At 40.2% G+C, this 19,943-nt stretch overlaps 1 protein-coding gene across 3 annotated transcripts in view; it reads right to left on the minus strand.

The window, feature by feature from the left end:
* lmx1b (LIM homeobox transcription factor 1 beta) overlaps positions 1-19,943 on the minus strand; it is a 303,566-nt gene that overhangs the window by 111,225 nt on the left and 172,398 nt on the right. The gene's annotated exons all lie outside the window — the stretch shown is intronic.

Here is a 19,943-nt window from a genome sequence, read left to right on the forward strand (position 1 = left end):
CGTGGTTGCAAATGCAAAGCAAAGGAGACGAAAGAGGAGGACGAAGAATGGCAGAACAATCCCAGAAAGCCCTTTCTTTTGGCCTGTTATAACAGCGGGATCTATAGAAATGCGAGTCTTTTTCCGGGCTGTGTGGCCATGTTCCGGAAGCATTCTCTCCTGACGTTTCGCCCACATCTATGGCAGGCATCCTCAGAGGTTGTGAGGTCTGTTGGAAACTAGGCAAGTAGGGTTTATATATCTGTGGAATGATGTCCAGGGTGGGAGAAAAAACTCTTGTCTGTTTGAGGCAAGGTTGCAATTGATAATACAGTAGAGTCTCACTTATCCAAGCTAAACAGGCCGGCAGAAGCTTGGATAAGCTGATATCTTGGATAATAAGGAGGGATTAAGGAAAAGCCTATTAAACATCAAATTAGGTTATGATTTTACAAATTAAGCACCAAAACATTATATTATACAACAAATTTGACAGAAAAAGTAGTTCAATATGCAGTAATGTTATGTTGTAATTACTGTACTTACGAATTTAGCAACAAAATATCACAATATATTGCAAACATTGACTACAAAAATGGCTTGGATTATCCAGAGGCTTGGATAAGCGAGGCTTGCATAAGTGAGACTCTACTGTAATAATAATAATAATAATAATAATAATAATAATAATAATAATAATAACTTTATTTTTATACCCCGCCCCATCTCCCCGAAGGGACTTGGGTGGCTTACATGGGGCCTTACCCGATACAACAATCAAATATCGATAACAGAGCAATCACACAATTATCCCAATAAAAACATCAACATCAGTAAAAACAATCATTAAAATCAACATTAAACATACAATGTTAAAATCAGTAGACTAACTTCATAGCCATTCAATGCTAATCAAGGTAATTGATTACCTCGATTAGCATTGAATGGCCTTGCAGCTTCAAAGCCTGGCTGAGGGAATCCTTTGTTGGGAGGTGTTAGCTGGCCCTGGTTGTATCCTGTCTGGGATTCTGTGGAATAATGTCCAGGGTGTTGAGGCACGTGCGAACGTTGCAATAGGCCTTCTTGATTAGCATCGAATAGCCTTGCAGCTTCAAAGCCTGGCTGCTTTCTACTTGGGGAAATCTTTGGTTGGGATTCCTATTGTCCACCATGTTTGGACTTCTGGTAGTTAAAAGTCCGTAACATCAACAGAATCATAGCCTTACAATAATAATAATAATAATAACAAAAACAACAACAACCTTATATCCTGCCCCATCAACAACAACAACAACAACCTTATACCCTGCCCCATCTCCCCGAAGGGACTTACATGGGGATACAGGCATTCACCATTCCATTGGGACTACATCTCCCATTATACTGAGCTTTACTGTAACTTGCCTCGAGCCATTATTATTATTATTATTATTATTATTATTATTATTATTATTATTATTATTATTAATGTTGCAAGCCACTTTGGGTCCCGTGAGGGAGAAAAGTGGAATATAAATAAAGATTTGTTGTTGTTGTTGTTGTTGTTGTTGTTATTATTATTATTATTATTATTATTATTGTTAATGTTGCAAGCCACTTTGGGTCCCATGAGGGGAAAAAGTGGAATATAAATAAAGATTTGTTGTTGTTGTTATTATTATTATTATTATTATTATTATTATTATTATTATTATTATTATTAATGTTGTAAGCCACTTTGGGTCCCGTGAGGGAGAAAAGTGGAATATAAATAAAGATTTGTTGTTGTTGTTATTATTATTATTATTATTACAGAAGAGTCTCACTTATCCAACACTCGCTTATCCAACATTCTGGATTATCCAACGCATTTTTGGAGTCCATGTTTTCAATATATCATGATATTTTGGTGCTAAATTCATAAATACAGTAACTACTACATAGCATTATGTAGCATAGAACTACGTTTTCTGCCAAATTTGTTGTCTAACATGATGTTTTAGTGCTTCATTTGTAAAATCATAACCTAATTTGATGTTTAATAGGCTTTTCCTTAATGCCTCCTTATTATCCAACATATTCGCTTATCCAACATTCTGCCAGCCCGTTTATGTTGGATAAGTGAGACTCTACTGTATTATTATATTGTAATCCACTTTGGGTCCCAGTGGCGCAGTGTGTTAAAGCGCTGAGCTGCTGAACTTGCAGACTGAATGGTCACAGGTTCAAATCCAGGGTGCAGAGTGAGCACCCGCTGTTAGCCCCAGCTTCTGCCAACCTAGCAATTTGAAAATATGCAAATGTGAGTAGATCAATAGGTACTGCTTTGGCGGGAAGGTAACGGTGCTCCATGCAGTCATGACCTTGGAAGTGTCTACAGACAACGCCGGCTCTTCGGCTTAGAAATGGAGATGAGCACTAACCCCAAGAATCGGGCACGACTGGACTTAATATCAAGGGAAAACCTTTACATTTACGTTTTTAAATAGCATAAAATTACATTCCAAAATGAATACATGAAATATATAAAAACATCGAACATCACAATTCAATAATCCAACAACGGACCAGTGCCGTGGACATATTCAGAGTGAGGACGAGGGAGAAAATAAATCTGTGTATAGTAGGAATAAAGGCCATTGGTAAGAAGAGACATAAATCAGTGCAACGCTTTAAGTGAGGTAGAGATGTGCCAATTTAATCGAACGTACATTGAAATAGAACAAGTCTACATAGGGACCACCAAATGCAGCATTGGCCAGACATGAATCAAGGAACATGAAAGGCACTGCAGACTGATTCAGCCAGAGAAGTCAGCCCTAGCAGAGCACTTGATGAACCAACCTGGACACAGCATATTATTGGAGAACACTGAAATGCTGGACCACTCTCACAACCACCATGTCAAGCTACACAGAGAAGCCATTGACATCCACAAGCATGTGGACAATTTGACAGAAAGGAGGAAACCATAACAATGAACAAAATCTAGCTACCAGTATTAAAAAAAAACTAGAATCAGGACAGTAAATAAAGAACTACACTCAGAAAACAGGGGAATCCCAGACAGGATACAATCAAGGCCAGCTAACACCTCCCAACAAAGGATTCCCTCAGCCAGGCTTTGAAGCTGCAAGGCCATTCAATGCTAATCAAGGTAATCAATTGCAACCTTGCCTCAAACAGACAAGAGTTCTTTCTCCCACCTTGGACATCATTCCACAGATATATTCCACTTGCCTAGTTTCCAACAGATCTCACAACCTCTGAGGATGCCTGCCATAGATGTGGGAGAAACATCAGGAGAGAATGCTTCTGGAGCATGGCCATACAGCCCGGAAAACTCCCAGCCAGATATATAAACCCCACTTGCCTACTTTCCAACAGACCTCACACTTATGAGGATGCATGCTATAGATGTGGGCAAAACGTCAGGAGAGAATGCTTCTGGAGCACGGCCATACAGCCCGGAAAACTCCCAGCCAGATATATAAACCCCACTTGCCTACTTTCCAACAGACCTCACACTTATGAGGATGCCTGCTATAGATGTGGGCAAAACGTCAGGAGAGAATGCTTCTGGAGCACGGCCATACAGCCCGGAAAACTCCCAGCCAGATATATAAACCCCACTTGCCTACTTTCCAACAGACCTCACACTTATGAGGATGCCTGCTATAGATGTGGGCAAAACGTCAGGAGAGAATGCTTCTGGAGCATGGCCATACAGCCCGGAAAACTCACAGCCAGATATATAAACCCCACTTGCCTAGTTTCCAACAGACCTCACACTTATGAGGGTGCCTGCTATAGATGTGGGCAAAACGTCAGGAGAGAATGCTTCTGGAGCACGGCCATACAGCCCGGAAAACTCCCAGCCAGATATATAAACCCCACTTGCCTACTTTCCAACAGACCTCACACTTATGAGGATGCATGCTATAGATGTGGGCAAAACGTCAGGAGAGAATGCTTCTGGAGCACGGCCATACAGCCCGGAAAACTCCCAGCCAGATATATAAACCCCACTTGCCTACTTTCCAACAGACCTCACACTTATGAGGATGCCTGTTATAGATGTGGGCAAAACGTCAGGAGAGAATGCTTCTGGAGCACGGCCATACAGCCCGGAAAACTCCCAGCCAGATATATAAACCCCACTTGCCTACTTTCCAACAGACCTCACACTTATGAGGATGCCTGCTATAGATGTGGGCAAAACGTCAGGAGAGAATGCTTCTGGAGCATGGCCATACAGCCCGGAAAACTCACAGCCAGATATATAAACCCCACTTGCCTAGTTTCCAACAGACCTCACACTTATGAGGGTGCCTGCTATAGATGTGGGCAAAACGTCAGGAGAGAATGCTTCTGGAGCATGGCCGTACAGCCTGGAAAACTCACAGCAACCCAGTGATCCCAGCCATGAAAACCTTCAGCAACATATATTTTATATTATATATTTTATATTATATATGTGTGTGAGATCTACCATATTCCTTTGATTCTATGCATCGATTGTAAGGCGCACATTAAGTTCAGCACTATTAACGGAATAATAATAATAATAATAATAATAATAATAATAATAACAATGAAATTCAGCATATATATCTTATTTGCTATATATACTCCGTTAATCGTGCTGAAATGAGTGTGCGTCTTACAATCGATGAATACAAAGGAATACAGTAGATCTCACACACATGTATAATATCATCCACAATAGTATATAGAGTAATATATACTCCATTAGTAGTGCTGAACTTAATGTGCGCCTTACAATCGAGGCATAGAATCAAAGGAATACGGTATAATATCATGCACAATACTATATAGAGTAATATATACTCCATTAGTAGTGCTGAACTTAATGTGTGCCTTACAATCGAGGCATAGAATCAAAGGAATACGGTATAATATCATCCACAATACTATATAGAGTAATATATACTCCATTAGTAGTGCTGAACTTAATGTGTGCCTTACAATCGAGGCATAGAATCAAAGGAATACGGTATAATATCATCCACAATACTATATAGAGTAATATATACTCCATTAGTAGTGCTGAACTTAATGTGTGCCTTACAATCGAGGCATAGAATCAAAGGAATACGGTATAATATCATCCACAATACTATATAGAGTAATATATACTCCATTAGTAGTGCTGAACTTAATGTGCGCCTTACAATCGAGGCATAGAATCAAAGGAATACGGTATAATATCATCCACAATACTATATAAAGTAATATATACTCCATTAGTAGTGCTGAACTTAATGTGTGCCTTACAATCGAGGCATAGAATCAAAGGAATACGGTATAATATCATCCACAATACTATATAAAGTAATATATACTCCATTAGTAGTGCTGAACTTAATGTGTGCCTTACAATCGAGGCATAGAATCAAAGGAATACGGTATAATATCATCCACAATACTATATAGAGTAATATATACTCCATTAGTAGTGCTGAACTTAATGTGCGCCTTACAATTGATGCATAGAATCAAAGGAATACGGTATAACATCATCCACAATAGTATATAGAGCAATATATACTCCATTAGTAGTGCTGAACTTAATGTGCGCCTTACAATCGAGGCATAGAATCAAAGGAATAAGGTAGATCTCGTACACATGTACAATATCATCCACTATGCTAATATGCATAATATTTTAGAGATGTTTCTATAGGGAATTGAATGGAAGAACTGAAGAAAAGCAGTATATTTACAAAGACATTTTGGGTTATGAGTAATAGCAGCTGATGGCGGTAATGCGCCGAGACCAGACAAACGTGGCCAGCCTCTTGGAGGGCTCCATTTATTATTGCAAATGTCACGCCCGCACAATAGCTTTATTGTGGATTCATTAGGTAATTTCCCTTGAAGACCAGCTGTTTTTTGAGTGTGGCTGGATGAATAATGGAGAGGAGCTTGCCACCGGCGGTTGCGGGGAGGGCTCCGGGTCCCAACCGGTGTCCCAAAGAAGGGGCCAGAAGGTCTTTCCGCTCCCGGATCGACTCCAAAGCTTCCCGGGTGCCAAATTTGCTGCCTACAATGGAACGGGGCCTGCCTCTCTCTCTGCCTCCCTTGTGACCCAAGCCTTGGGGTCCTTGTTGCTTTTGATTTCCTCGATGTGCCTTCGGGGCTGCCATCCCCAGGTGCTCTGCCCTCAATGCCCTGCCACCAGGATGCGAACATTGGGAAACAAAAGGCCTCCGAAAGACAAAACCATGGAAGACACTCCCATCAGAGATGCTCCAGGGCAGCTTTCTTGAACCCTATCCTCCAGAAGCGCCTCACTGTTGAGTAAATAATGATTATGGGTCGGGGACACCCCAGAGTATAACTCCCCGGAATATTTGAATGCTTCCTTCGAGAGCGACCTTTCCGTCCCGTATAATAACACAATTAAAGCGCCTTCGGAAATCTCCAATAAAGGAGACGTGCGCCATGTGGCGTTCATTGGGCCATTGTTCAACCAGCTTGGGAAATGGGTGCGCCCTGCGCTTCTTGTTTGGCGTCAGAAAAAAAGAGACGCACAATGGGGAATGAGCAGTGTGGTTAAAATAACAAGGTGGCCCTTTTGGAAAGAGGCATTTTATAACCAAATAATAATAATAATAATAACCTCCCTGCAGTTAAGAACTGGTGGGATCACAAACCTGCAAAGGTTGTGGAAAATGAACACGCAAAGATACTGTGGGACTTCCGAATCCAGACTGACAAAGTTCTGGAACACAACACACCAGACATCACAGTTGTGGAAAAGAACAAGGTTTGGATCATTGATGTTGCCATCCCAGGAGACAGTCGCATTGAAGAAAAACAACAGGAAAAACTCAGCCGCTATCAGGACCTCAAGATTGAACTTCAAAGACTCTGGCAGAAACCAGTGCAGGTGGTCCCGGTGGTGATGGGCACACTGGGTGCCGTGCCAAAAGATCTCAGCCGGCATTTGGAAACAATAGACATTGACAAAATTACGATCTGCCAACTGCAAAAGGCCACCTTACTGGGATCTGCACGCATCATCCGAAAATACATCACACAGTCCTAGACACTTGGGAAGTGTTCGACTTGTGATTTTGTGAAACGAAATCCAGCATATCTATCTTGTTTGCTGTGTCATACAACGTCATTGTGTCAATAATAATAATAATAATAATAATAATAATAATAATAATAATACAGTCCTAGACACTTGGGAAGTGTCCGACCTGCGATCCAATACAACAAGATAGACATGCTGGATTTCATATCACAAAATCACAAGTCGAACACTTCCCAAGTATACATCACACAGTCCTAGACACTTGGGAAGTGTTGTCGAAGGCTTTCATGGCCGGGATCACAGGGTTGTTGTATGTCTTTCGGGCTGTGTGGCCATGTTCCAGAAGTATTCTCTTCTGACGTTTCGCCCACATCTATGGCAGGCATCCTCAGAGGTTGTGAGGTATGGAAGTGTTCGACTTGTGATTTTGTGATATGAAATCCAGCATGTCTATCTTGTTTGCTGTGTCATGATAAAATAATAATAATATGTAAACCAAAGTGAAGAACCTGCTTTGATTGAAGTCAAAAATCAGAAACTCCTCAAAGCACAGCAGGCAAAAAACCAGTATAAGAAAACCGCACTACAAACTAGAGCTGACAGCTGGCACAACAAGTGTTTGACTTGTGTTTGACTTGGGAAGTGTTTGACTTGTGATTTTGTGATACAAAATCCAGCATATCTATCTTGTTTGTCATACAATGTCATTGTGTCAATAATAATAATAATAATAATAATAATAATAATAATAATAATAATAATAATAATAATAATAATACATCACACAGTCCTAGACACTTGGGAAGTGTCCGACGTGTGATCCAATACAACAGCCAGCAGAGTGTCTACTGTGGACTCATCTTGTTGTGTTTCTAATAATAATAATAATAATAATAATAATAATAATAATAATAATAATAATAATAATAATAATAATAGATACCTCACACAGTCCTAGACACTTGGGAAGTGTCCGACATGTGATCTAATACAACAGCCAGCAGAGTATCTGCTGTGGACTCATCTTGTTGTGTTTCAAATAATAATAATAATAACTGGGATCTGCACGCATATTCCGAAAATACATCACACAGTCCTAAACGCTTGGGAAGTGTTCGACTTGTGATTTTGTGATATGAAATCCAGCATGTCTATCTTGTTTGCTGTGTCATACAATAAAATAATAATAATAAGAAGAAGAAGAATAAGAATAATAAGTAAAGCAAAGTGAAGAACCTGCTTTGATTGAAGTCAAAAATCAGAAACTCCTCAAAGCACAGCAGACAAAAAACCAGTATAAGAAAACCACACTACAAACTAGAGCTGACAGCTGACATAACAAAAAAAGACAGACTACAAACAAGTCAGACACTTGGGAAGTGTTTAACTTGTGATTTTGTGATACAAAACCAGCATATCTATCTTATTTGCTGTGTCATACAATGTCGTTGTGTCAATAATAATAATAATAATAATAATAATAATAATAATAATAATAATAATAACAATAACACTTGGGAAGTGTCCGACGTGTGATCCAATACAACAGCCAGCAGAGTGTCTGCTGTGGACTCATCTTGTTGTGATAATAATAATAATAATAATAATAATAATAATAATAATAATAATAATAATACACTTGGGAAGTGCTGGACTTGTGATTTTGTAATACGAAATCCAGCATATATATCTCTTTTACTGTGTCATACTATGTCTTTATGTCAATAATAATAATAATAACTTTATTTGTGTACCCCGCCTCCATCTCCCCGAAGGGACTCGGGGCAGCTAACATGGGGCCAAGCCCAAACAATTGCAATAAACCAAAATAAAATACATACCAATACAAAATAGTAGCCATGAGTGTCCTTTCTCTCCTTGCTTTGGAGCATATTTTTAAAATGACATCCATCCAGAGGAGGAATAGGGTTTGTTATTGAACAGGGACCCACCTGCTGATGGATGGAAAGCATTGCACGGTTTTATTTGACGTCTGAAAAGAGAGACCGGGGAACGGAAAATCTCCATGTTCCAAAAACACTTTGGACTAAAAGAACATATGCTTCCCATGCCACAAAACAGACACCTCAATTCCCAGAATTCCCAACTGTTAGTCAAGTTGGCTGGGCCTTCTGGGAATCAAAGTCCAGGATATCTGGAGAACCAAGGTTTCGGACCGACTGATTCAGAAGACGGCAATGGTGAACCACCTCTGAGGATTCCTTGCCAAAGAAAACTCTACGATATTCATGGCATCGCCATCACTCAAGAAGCAACTTGAAGGCACAGACATATACATGACAACACTGCTCAGGAAAGATAACAGAAGTATGAGTCAGTCTTCCAGATACTCAGCTCTAGATTCTTGTATTCAACCAAATGCGGATTCAAGCTACACAATACACAGCATTGAGGATTCAGTGTACACAACAGCTTCCACTACCAACTTCATTCTCTCAGTTATAATCTATATATATAAAAGAGTGATGGCATCACGGCGACCCACAAAACATCAAAACTATAGGCCCCCCAACCTCGAAATTTGACAACACAACCCATCATCCACGCCTCTAGGTTGATACAACAAAAAGAAAAGAAAAATAAAGTCCTAATTAGAGAGAGAGGAATAATAGTTTTTATCCAATTGCTGCCAGTTTGAAGGCTAAGCTCCACCCACTTGGTCTCCTAGCAACCTACTCAGCCCAGGGGACAGGCACAGTTAGGCCTCACTTAGGCCTCTTCCACAGATTATCAGATTTGAACTGGATTATATGGCAGTGTAGACTCAAGGCCCTTCCGCACAGCTATATAACCCATTTAGAATCTTATATTATCTGCTTTGAACTGGATTATCTTGACTCCACACTGCCATATAATCCAGTGTGAATACTAAACATAAAGCCTACCATACAACAGACATTCAATACCACCACTACCTCAACAATTTCTCACCAATACCACCAGACAACGCCACAGCAACGCGTGGCCGGGCACAGCTAGTCTATATATATAAAAGAGTGATGGCATCACGGCGACCCACAAAACATCAAAACTATAGGCCCCCCAACCTCGAAATTTGACAACACAACCCATCATCCACGCCTCTAGGTTGATACAACAAAAAGAAAAGAAAAATAAAGTCCTAATTAGAGAGAGAGGAATAATTGCTTTTATCCAATTGCTGCCAGTTAGAAGGCTAAGCTCCTCTAACTTGGTCTCCTAGCAACCCAATAAAAATAATAAAAAACACTAAAAATTAATACAATAAAATACTATAATAACAGAAAATAACTAAAAATAATACAAGAAAATAATAAAATATAATAAATAAAAATATAACTTACAATAAAATTAATAAAAAATTGCAAATAACGTCAAATAAAAATTACACAACAATTTTTAACCAATACCACCACCACTTTGCCACAGCAACGCGTGGCCGGGCACAGCTAGTACTTTAATATAATACTTTATTTGTATTACGCCCTATCTTCCCGAGGGGACTCAGGGCGAGTTCCAGCATATACAAACACAAACATTCAATGCCTAGAAACAACCATAACACAGATAAAGGTAAAGGCTCTGAGGGATGGTGCTCATCTCCAGCTCTGGAGTTTGGTGCTCATTTCCATTTCTAAGCCAAAGAGCCTGCGTTGTCCATAGACATCTCCTAGTTCATAACTGCATGGAGCACTGTTACCTTCCCGCCACCTATTGATCTACTCACATTTGCATGTTTTCAAACTGCTAGGTTGGCAGAAGCTGGGGTTAACAGCGGGAGCTCACCCCGTTCCATGGATTCGAAATGCCAGCCTTACAGTCAGGAAGTTCAGCAGCTCAGTGGTTTAACCCGTTGTGCCACCACAGCCCCAGTTAGTCTCTAAGGTGCTACCAGATCCCAGACTAACACTAGTAGACAATGAATGAGTCATGAGGATGGAGAGAGATGTGAGGAGATGGAAAGAGACTGAGGATTTGTGAAATGACATGAATCCAAGCATAGTACTTACTGTGAATCCAGATCTCCCGTCATTTCACAGATCCTCAGTCTCTCCAGTCTCGTGTCTTGTTTTTGATCCATTTTATATCATGGAATTTGATCATTCCTGGATCTTAGTGACCATATGGAGTCCTGGAACCAATCCCTTGCTAAAGCAAAGGACCGACGGTATTTAGTCTTCTCAGAGATGTGAGGAGATCGAAAGACAATGAGGATTTGTGAAAGGACATGAATCCAAGCATAGTACTCAGTGTGAATCCATACCTCCTGTCATTTCACAGATCCTCAGTCTCTCCAGTTTTATGTCTTGTTTTTGATCCATTTTATATTATGGATCTTGATCATTCCTGGATCTTGGTGACCATATGGAGTCCTGGAACCAATAATGGACCGACTGCATTTAGTCTTCTCAGAGATGTGAGGAGATGGAAAGAGACTGAAGATTTGTGAAATGACATGAATCCAAGCATAGTACTCAGTGTGAATCCATACCTCCTGTCATTTCACAGATCCTCAGTCTCTCCAGTCTCGTGTCTTGTTTTTGATCCATTTTATATCATGGGACTTAATCATACCTGGATCTCGGTGGCCATATAGAGTCCTGGAAACAATAAAGGGCCAACTGTATTTAGTCTTCTCAAAGATGTGAGGAGATGGAAAGAGACTGAGGATTTGTGAAAGGACATGAATCCAAGCATAGTACTCAGTGTGAATCCAGATCTCCTGTCATTTCACAGATCCTCAGTCTCTCCAGTCTCGTGTCTTGTTTTTGATCCATTTTATATCATGGAACTTGATCATTCCTGGATCTTAGTGACCATATGGAGTCCTGGAACCAATCCCTTGCTAAAGCAAAGGACCGACGGTATTTAGTCTTCTCAGAGATGTGAGGAGATCGAAAGACAATGAGGATTTGTGAAAGGACATGAATCCAAGCATAGTACTCAGTGTGAATCCATACCTCCCGTCATTTCACAGATCCTCAGTCTCTCCAGTCTCGTGTCTTGTTTTTGATCCATTTTATATCATGGGACTTAATCATACCTGGATCTCGGTGGCCATATAGAGTCCTGGAAACAATAAAGGGCCAACGGTATTTAGTCTTCTCAAAGATGTGAGGAGATCGGAAGACAATGAGGATTTGTGAAAGGACATGAATCCAAGCATAGTACTCAGTGTGAATCCATACCTCCTGTCATTTCACAGATCCTCAGTCTCTCCAGTCTCGTGTCTTGTTTTTGATCCATTTTATATCATGGGACTTAATCATACCTGGATCTCGGTGGCCATATAGAGTCCTGGAAACAATAAAGGGCCAACGGTATTTAGTCTTCTCAAAGATGTGAGGAGATCGGAAGACAATGAGGATTTGTGAAAGGACATGAATCCAAGCATAGTACTCAGTGTGAATCCATACCTCCTGTCATTTCACAGATCCTCAGTCTCTCCAGTCTCGTGTCTTGTTTTTGATCCATTTTATATCATGGAATTTGATCATTCCTGGATCTTAGTGACCATATGGAGTCCTGGAACCAATCCCTTGCTAAAGCAAAGGGTTGACCGTATTTAGTCTTCTCAAAGATGTGAGGAGATCGAAAGACAATGAGGATTTGTGAAAGGACATGAATCCAAGCATAGTACTCAGTGTGAATCCATACCTCCTGTCATTTCACAGATCCTCAGTCTCTCTAGTCTCGTTTCTTGTTTTTGATCCATTTTATATCATAGGACTTAATCATACGTGGATCTCGGTGGCCATATAGAGTCCTGGAAACAATAAAGGGCCAACTGTATTAGTCTTCTCAAAGATGTGAGGAGATGGAAAGAAACTGAGGATTTGTGAAAGGACATGAATCCAAGCATAGTACTCAGTGTGAATCCAGATCTCCTGTCATTTCACAGATCCTCAATCTCTCCAGTCTCGTGTCTTGTTTTTGATCCATTTTATATCATGGAACTTGATCATTCCTGGATCTTAGTGACCATATGGAGTCCTGGGACCAATCCCTTGCTAAAGCAAAGGACCGACCGTATTTAGTCTTCTCAGAGATGTGAGGAGATGGAAAGAGACTGAGGATTTGTGAAAGGACATGAATCCAAATATAGTAGTGTGAATCCAGACCTGTCATTTCACAGATCCTCAGTCTCTCCAGTCTCGTGTCTTGTTTTTGATCCATTTTCTATCATGGGACTTGATCATTCCTGGATCTTGGTGTCACTTATGGAGTCCTGGAACCAATAAAGGGCCGACTGTATTTAGTCTTCTCAGCCAGACAGCTTTGAAGCACCTCACCAAGCTAAAAATTCTAGGACTCTATAAGGAGCGGCCAAGTTAAAATGGTATCAAAATGCAATCATTGTGTAGCATGAAAGAGACTGACTTTATAGCAGAACTAATTTTCATCTCAATCCAATCTGATCATGCATTGCATATACGTTTTCACCCCTTTTCTTTCCAAATCTAGGTGCCCAAGAGTAACTTTTGGGAGTGGAGAGTGTACCAAAACAGCCAATATCTCAGCAATTAATGCAACACGCACATGCATCTCCGTGTCATAATAGGATTACTTGGCCCGCATTCATCTTAAGCAAAGGGCCTGACAGATAACTGCAAAGTAATGTGATAAAAACGATTTATAACGCCAGCTCTTTCCAGGTCCTTCTCCCTAACAAGTTATGACAAGGTAATAATGCCGGTTATGCATTTGTCTGCCTTTAAATTGGTTACTTAAAACAATGATGGATGAGGACAGGGGACCCCACTGTATTGGGAAGGGCAGCTCGTGATTTCTGATCTCATTTTCACCGCTAATGAACGATATCTAATTAGTCGATCCCAAATCTAATTGAGAGGTCGAGACGATGACCCACGGAGAGGGAAGGGCCGGGTCCCTTTTCCGAGCCCCCGCCCCAGTGCTTTCGAGCGTCCGTCTCCAAGAGAGCTCTTGACAAGCCCGCTTAAAGATGGAATCAATTTGAAAATTTGCCCGTCTGTTTTGCTTACGGTTTTAATGAAACTCATCTTAACAGATGTATCCTTTCCACTGGGAATGTAAACTCTCCCCTCACCATTTTGCTCTATTTATTATTTTTCTCATAAAAATACGGGCAGTCATTACGCTGTCGTTGGAATCAAATCAGGCCATAAGCAAACGCCGCAAAAGTCCACTCACCCCCCGCCGCCCCCTTTGCCGCCAAAGCAATGAAAAATAAAATTGCTGACTTCATAAACTCAGGAAGCAGCTTGGCCTTGAAAACCAGGAGTCTTGGCCTCATACGGTGGAAGCAGAATCCACATTTATGAGTTTGACCTTTGTGGGTTTGATTATTCACTGATTAAAATGTCCTCTCTTGAAATCCCTTGGTCCTTCTAGTAGAAGTTGACCATGAAGTCAAGCTGAATGGCTTAGAGTCTTCAGGATAACCGCTCTCTGGGAATATCTAGTCCCGGAGTGAGATTTGATGGCCAAAGCTGACCATAGAATCAAGTTGGAGGACCTTCAAGGTTCTAGGGATAATGGCTCTCTAGAAATCTCTAGGTCCTCCAGTATGATTTTAATGGTCAGCTTCCAGCAGATGTTGGCCATAGACTCAAGTTGGATGAGCTACAAAGTCCTTGGGATAACAACTGTGTAGAAATCTCTAGGTCCGCCAGAACAATTTTATGGTCAGCTTCCAGGAGACGTTGACCACAGAGTGAGGCTGAAGGACATAGAGATCCCTATGTTCCTGATCTCTGCAAATGTGAAGCATTCACTCTACTGGGAAAAGACATCGAATAACCTACAAAGTCCTCAGGGTAACAGCTCTCTGGGAATCTCTAGTCCCAGAGTGAGATTTTATGGCAGATGTTGATCACAGAATCACTTTGAAGACCTTCAAGGTCCTAGGGATAACGGCTCTCTAGAAATCTCGAGGTCCTCCAGTATGATTTTAATGGTCAGCTTCCAGCAGATGTTGACCATAGACTCAAGTTAGATGAGTTACAAAGTCCTAGGGATAACAGCTGTGTACAAATCTCTAGGTCCTCCAGAACAATTTTATGGTCAGCTTCTAGTAGATGTTGATCATAGAGTCAATTTAAAAGACTTACAAAGTTCTAAGGATAACAGTTCTCTGGAAATCTCTAGTCCCGGAGTGCGATTTTATGGCAGAAGTTGACCATAGAATCAAGTTGGGGGACCTACAAGCTTCTAGGAATAACAGCTCTCTAGAAATCTCTAGGTCAGTGGTTCTCAACCAGTGGATCCCCAAGTGTTTTGGCTTACAATTCCCAGAAATCCCAGACAGTTTACCAGCTGTTAGGAGTTCTGGGAGTTGGCCAAAACATCTGGGGACCCATAGTTTGAGACCACTGCTCTAGGTCCTACAGCGTGATTTTAATGGTCAGCTTCCAGCTGATGTTGGCTATACACTCAAGCTGGATGAACTACAAAATCCTAGTGATAAGAGCTGTGTAGAAATCTCTAGGTCTTCCAGAACAATGTTATGGTCAACTTCCAGTAGATGTTGACCATAGAGTCAAGCTGGATGAACTACAAAATCCTAGTGATAAGAGCTGTATAGAAATCTCTAGGTCTTCCAGAACAATGTTATGGTCAACTTCCAGTAGATGTTGACCATAGAGTCAAGCTGGATGAACTACAAAATCCTAGTGATAAGAGCTGTATAGAAATCTCTAGGTCTTCCAGAACAATGTTATGGTCAACTTCCAGTAGATGTTGACCATAGAGTCAAGCTGGATGAACTACAAAATCCTAGCGATAAGAGCTGTATAGAAATCTCTAGGTCTTCCAGAACAATGTTATGGTCAACTTCCAGTAGATGTTGACCATAGAGTCAAGCTGGATGAACTACAAAATCCTAGCGATAAGAGCTGTATAGAAATCTCTAGGTCTTCCAGAACAATGTTATGGTCAACTTCCAGTAGATGTTGACCATAGAGTCAAGCTGGATGAACTACAAAATCCTAGCGATAAGAGCTGTATAGAAATCTCTAGGTCTTCCAGAACAATGTTATGGTCAACTTCCAGTAGATGTTGACCATAGAGTCAAGCTGGATGAACTACAAAATCCTAGCGATAAGAGCTGTATAGAAATCTCTAGGTCTTCCAGAACAATGTTATGGTCAACTTCCAGTAGATGTTGACCATAGAGTCAAGCTGGATGAACTACAAAATCCTAGCGATAAGAGCTGTATAGAAATCTCTAGGTCTTCCAGAACAATGTTATGGTCAACTTCCAGTAGATGTTGACCATAGAGTCAAGCTGGATGAACTACAAAATCCTAGCGATAAGAGCTGTATAGAAATCTCTTGGTCTTCCAGAACAATGTTATGGTCAACTTCCAGTAGATGTTGACCATAGAGTCAAGCTGGATGAACTACAAAATCCTAGCGATAAGAGCTGTATAGAAATCTCTAGGTCTTCCAGAACAATGTTATGGTCAACTTCCAGTAGATGTTGACCATAGACTCAAGCTGAATGACCTACAAAGTCTTCAGGATAACAGCTCTCTGGGAATATCTAGTCCTGGAGTGAGATGTTATGGCAGAAGTTGACCATTGAATGAACTTCACCAAAGATGGAATTGGTCAGAGAGGACACTGAACCCTACCGATGATGCATCCAGAGCAAAATTGCCCAACATAACATACTTTAAATACTGATGGAGTTTCTCAGGGTTAACCTGGCATGATGTGAGTTGTAGTTCACCCACAACCTTATGCATTTTGTACAATTAAAAATTGACTTTTTCAAATAATCCGGACAACGCCGGGCACCCAAAATAGATATATCGGAACATACCAAAAGAGAATCTGGAGATATAGTCTTTCTGTGCTGCAGCTCATCTGCAAGTTTTATTTGTTGCAGACCGAAATGCTTCATGGCGAATCTTCGGCTCTTTTCTCTCTGTTTTGAGTTATTTGTTTGATGAGTGGAAAATATTTTACAGCTGTGTTATCCCATGGAAGCTCCCCAAAGCAGCAGGATGCGATGTCTATCCTCCCATACATTTCTTGCTGCGAAAACTAAGTTTCTAGACCTCATGGGTGACCAAATCTATTAGGATGATTGAAACCCGTAAGTATTTGTGTTGGTCAGGAATTGTTTGAAACATCTCAAATTCTTTCTCTTTATAATAAAATCTGAGAATAATAATAATAATAACAACAACAACAACAACAATGCACAAGTACAGCAATGGTCATGATCCAAGCCCAAATCATTAATATTTATGTATTTCTCTGTTTTAATTTGTCAATCAATAGGAGGAGGAAAAAAAATAAGAAGACAGAAGGGAAATGCCAAAGCCGTCTGTCTAAAGTTATCCACGGATTTTCAAAGCCGTGATTGTCACAATATCCAGGCTCCATTAATAAAACAATCTCTGGCAGGGTCCTAATGGCCCGTAATTATCTGAATATATATATATATATATATATATATATATATATATATATATATATATATATATATCTGTGTGTAGATATACCGTATATACTCGAGTATAAGCCGACCTGAACATAAGCCGAGGCACCTACTTTTACCACAAAAAACCACTGACTCCAGTATAAGCTGAGGGTGGTAAATTTCAGAAATAAAAATAGATACCAGTAAAATTACATTACCGTATATACTCGAGTATAAGCCGACCCGAATATAAGCTGAGACACCTAATTTTACCACAAAAAAACACTGACTCCAGTATAAGCCGAGGGTGGTAAATTTCAGAAATAAAAATAGTTACCAATAAAATTACATTACCGTATATACTCGAGTATAAGCCGACCCAAATATAAGCCGAGGCACCTAATTTTACCACAAAAAAAACCTGGGAAAACATTGACTCCAGTATAAGCCGAGGGTGGTAAATTTCAGAAATAAAAATAGATACCAATAAAATTACATTAATTGATGCATCCGTTGGTTAAATGTTTTTGAATATTTACATAAACCTCATATTTAAGATAAGATTGTCCAACTCTGATCAAATCATTATTCTCATCTTCTTCAATGTCAATGTGCTTATGCATCCTTTTAATAATAATAGAGTAAAATAATACATATAATAATAATAATAATTAATAATAATAATAATAATACAGGAAAATAATACAAGTAATAATAAATAGTGTAAAATAATAAATGCAATAATAATAATAATAAGATCAGAGTGAAATAATAAATGTATTAATAATAAGAAGAAAAATAGAGTAAAATAAATGTAATAAAAGTAAAGGTAAAGGTTTCCCCTGACGTTAAACCCAGTCGTATCTGACTCTGGGGGTTGGTGCTGATCTCCATTTCTAAGCCGAAGAGCCGGCGTTGTCCGTAGACACCTCCAAGGTCATGTGGCCAGCATGACTGCATGGAGCGCCGTTACCTTCCCACCGGAGCAGTACCTATTGATCTACTCACACTCTGGGGGTTGGTGCTCATCTCCATTTCTAAGCCGAAGAGCCGGCATTGTCCGTAGACATCTCCAAGGTCATGTGGCCACTGGCATGACTGCATGGAACGCTGTTACCTTCCCACCGGAGCAGTACCTATTGATCTACTCACACTCTGGGGGTTGGTACTCATCTCCATTTCTAAGCTGAAGAGCCGGCGTTGTCCTTAGACACCTCCAAGGTCATGTGGCTGGCATGACTGCATGGAGCGCCATTACCTTCCCACTGGAGCGGTACCTATTGATCTACTCACATTTGCATGTTTTCGAACTGCTAGGTTGGCAGGAGCTGGAGCTAACAGCGGCCACTGTTGTAATAGTAGCAACAATAATAGAGAAAAATAATAAATGTACCATATACAGTAGAGTCTCACTTATCCAACACTCGCTTAATGTTGTAAGCCACTTTGGGTCCCGTGAGGGAGAAAAGTGGAATATAAATAAAGATTTGTTGTTGTTGTTGTTGTTGTTATTATTATTATTATTACAGTAGAGTCTCACTTATCCAACACTCGCTTATCCAACATTCTGGATTATCCAACGCATTTTTGGAGTCAATGTTTTCAATATATCATGATATTTTGGTGCTAAATTCATAAATACAGTAATTACTACATAGCATTATGTAGCATAGAACTACGTTTTCTGCCAAATTTGTTGTCTAACATGATGTTTTAGTGCTTCATTTGTAAAATCATAACCTAATTTGATGTTTAATAGGCTTTTCCTTAATGCCTCCTTATTATCCAACATATTCGCTTATCCAACATTCTGCTGGCCCGTTTATGTTGGATAAATGAGACTCTACTGTACTCTCGAGTATAAGCTGACCCAAATATAAGCCAACCAGGACCCTCACCCGAGTATAAGCCGAGGGAGGCTTTTTCAGTCTTAAAAAAAGGGCTGAAAAACTAGGCTTATACTCGAGGATATACAGTATATACCCACACGCTTTTTGGTATTTCAGAATGTGCAAAGCGCAGGAAAACAGTTGGAAACCATCTCCTTCATGAAAAACAGAAGACTCCGCCGTCGCAATTAACTTGAAACATACACTTGGCATGCCGAGTGCTTGCCATGCGATGTAAACAAATAAGATTCTCCCCCGTCCTTGCCATATTTTCTCTATTTGTCCTCCCTTTTCCCTCCTCCAAAGCCTCAGCTTTAATTGGTGCGAAAATGCCCTGGGCCAGCAAAAAAAAAATGAGAGTGACAAACACATGCATTCATTAAAAGAAAATATAGAATGCATTTCCTTGAAAGGCAAACAGAAAGGAGTTCTTGTAACCTGCTTCGATTTTGCTGCATTTGCCTTTTCCAGAGATGCATCTACACCAGGCATGGGCAAACTTGGGCCCTACCGGCTGTTAGGAATTGTGGGAGTTGGAGTCCAAAACACCCGGAGGGCCCAAGTTTGCTCACACCTGATTGTCAACCCTTTGAACAAGTGATATTCATAAGCA

Source organism: Anolis carolinensis, unplaced genomic scaffold, assembly GCF_035594765.1.
Source record: "Anolis carolinensis isolate JA03-04 unplaced genomic scaffold, rAnoCar3.1.pri scaffold_7, whole genome shotgun sequence".
NCBI classification, from domain to species: Eukaryota; Metazoa; Chordata; class Lepidosauria; order Squamata; family Dactyloidae; genus Anolis; species Anolis carolinensis.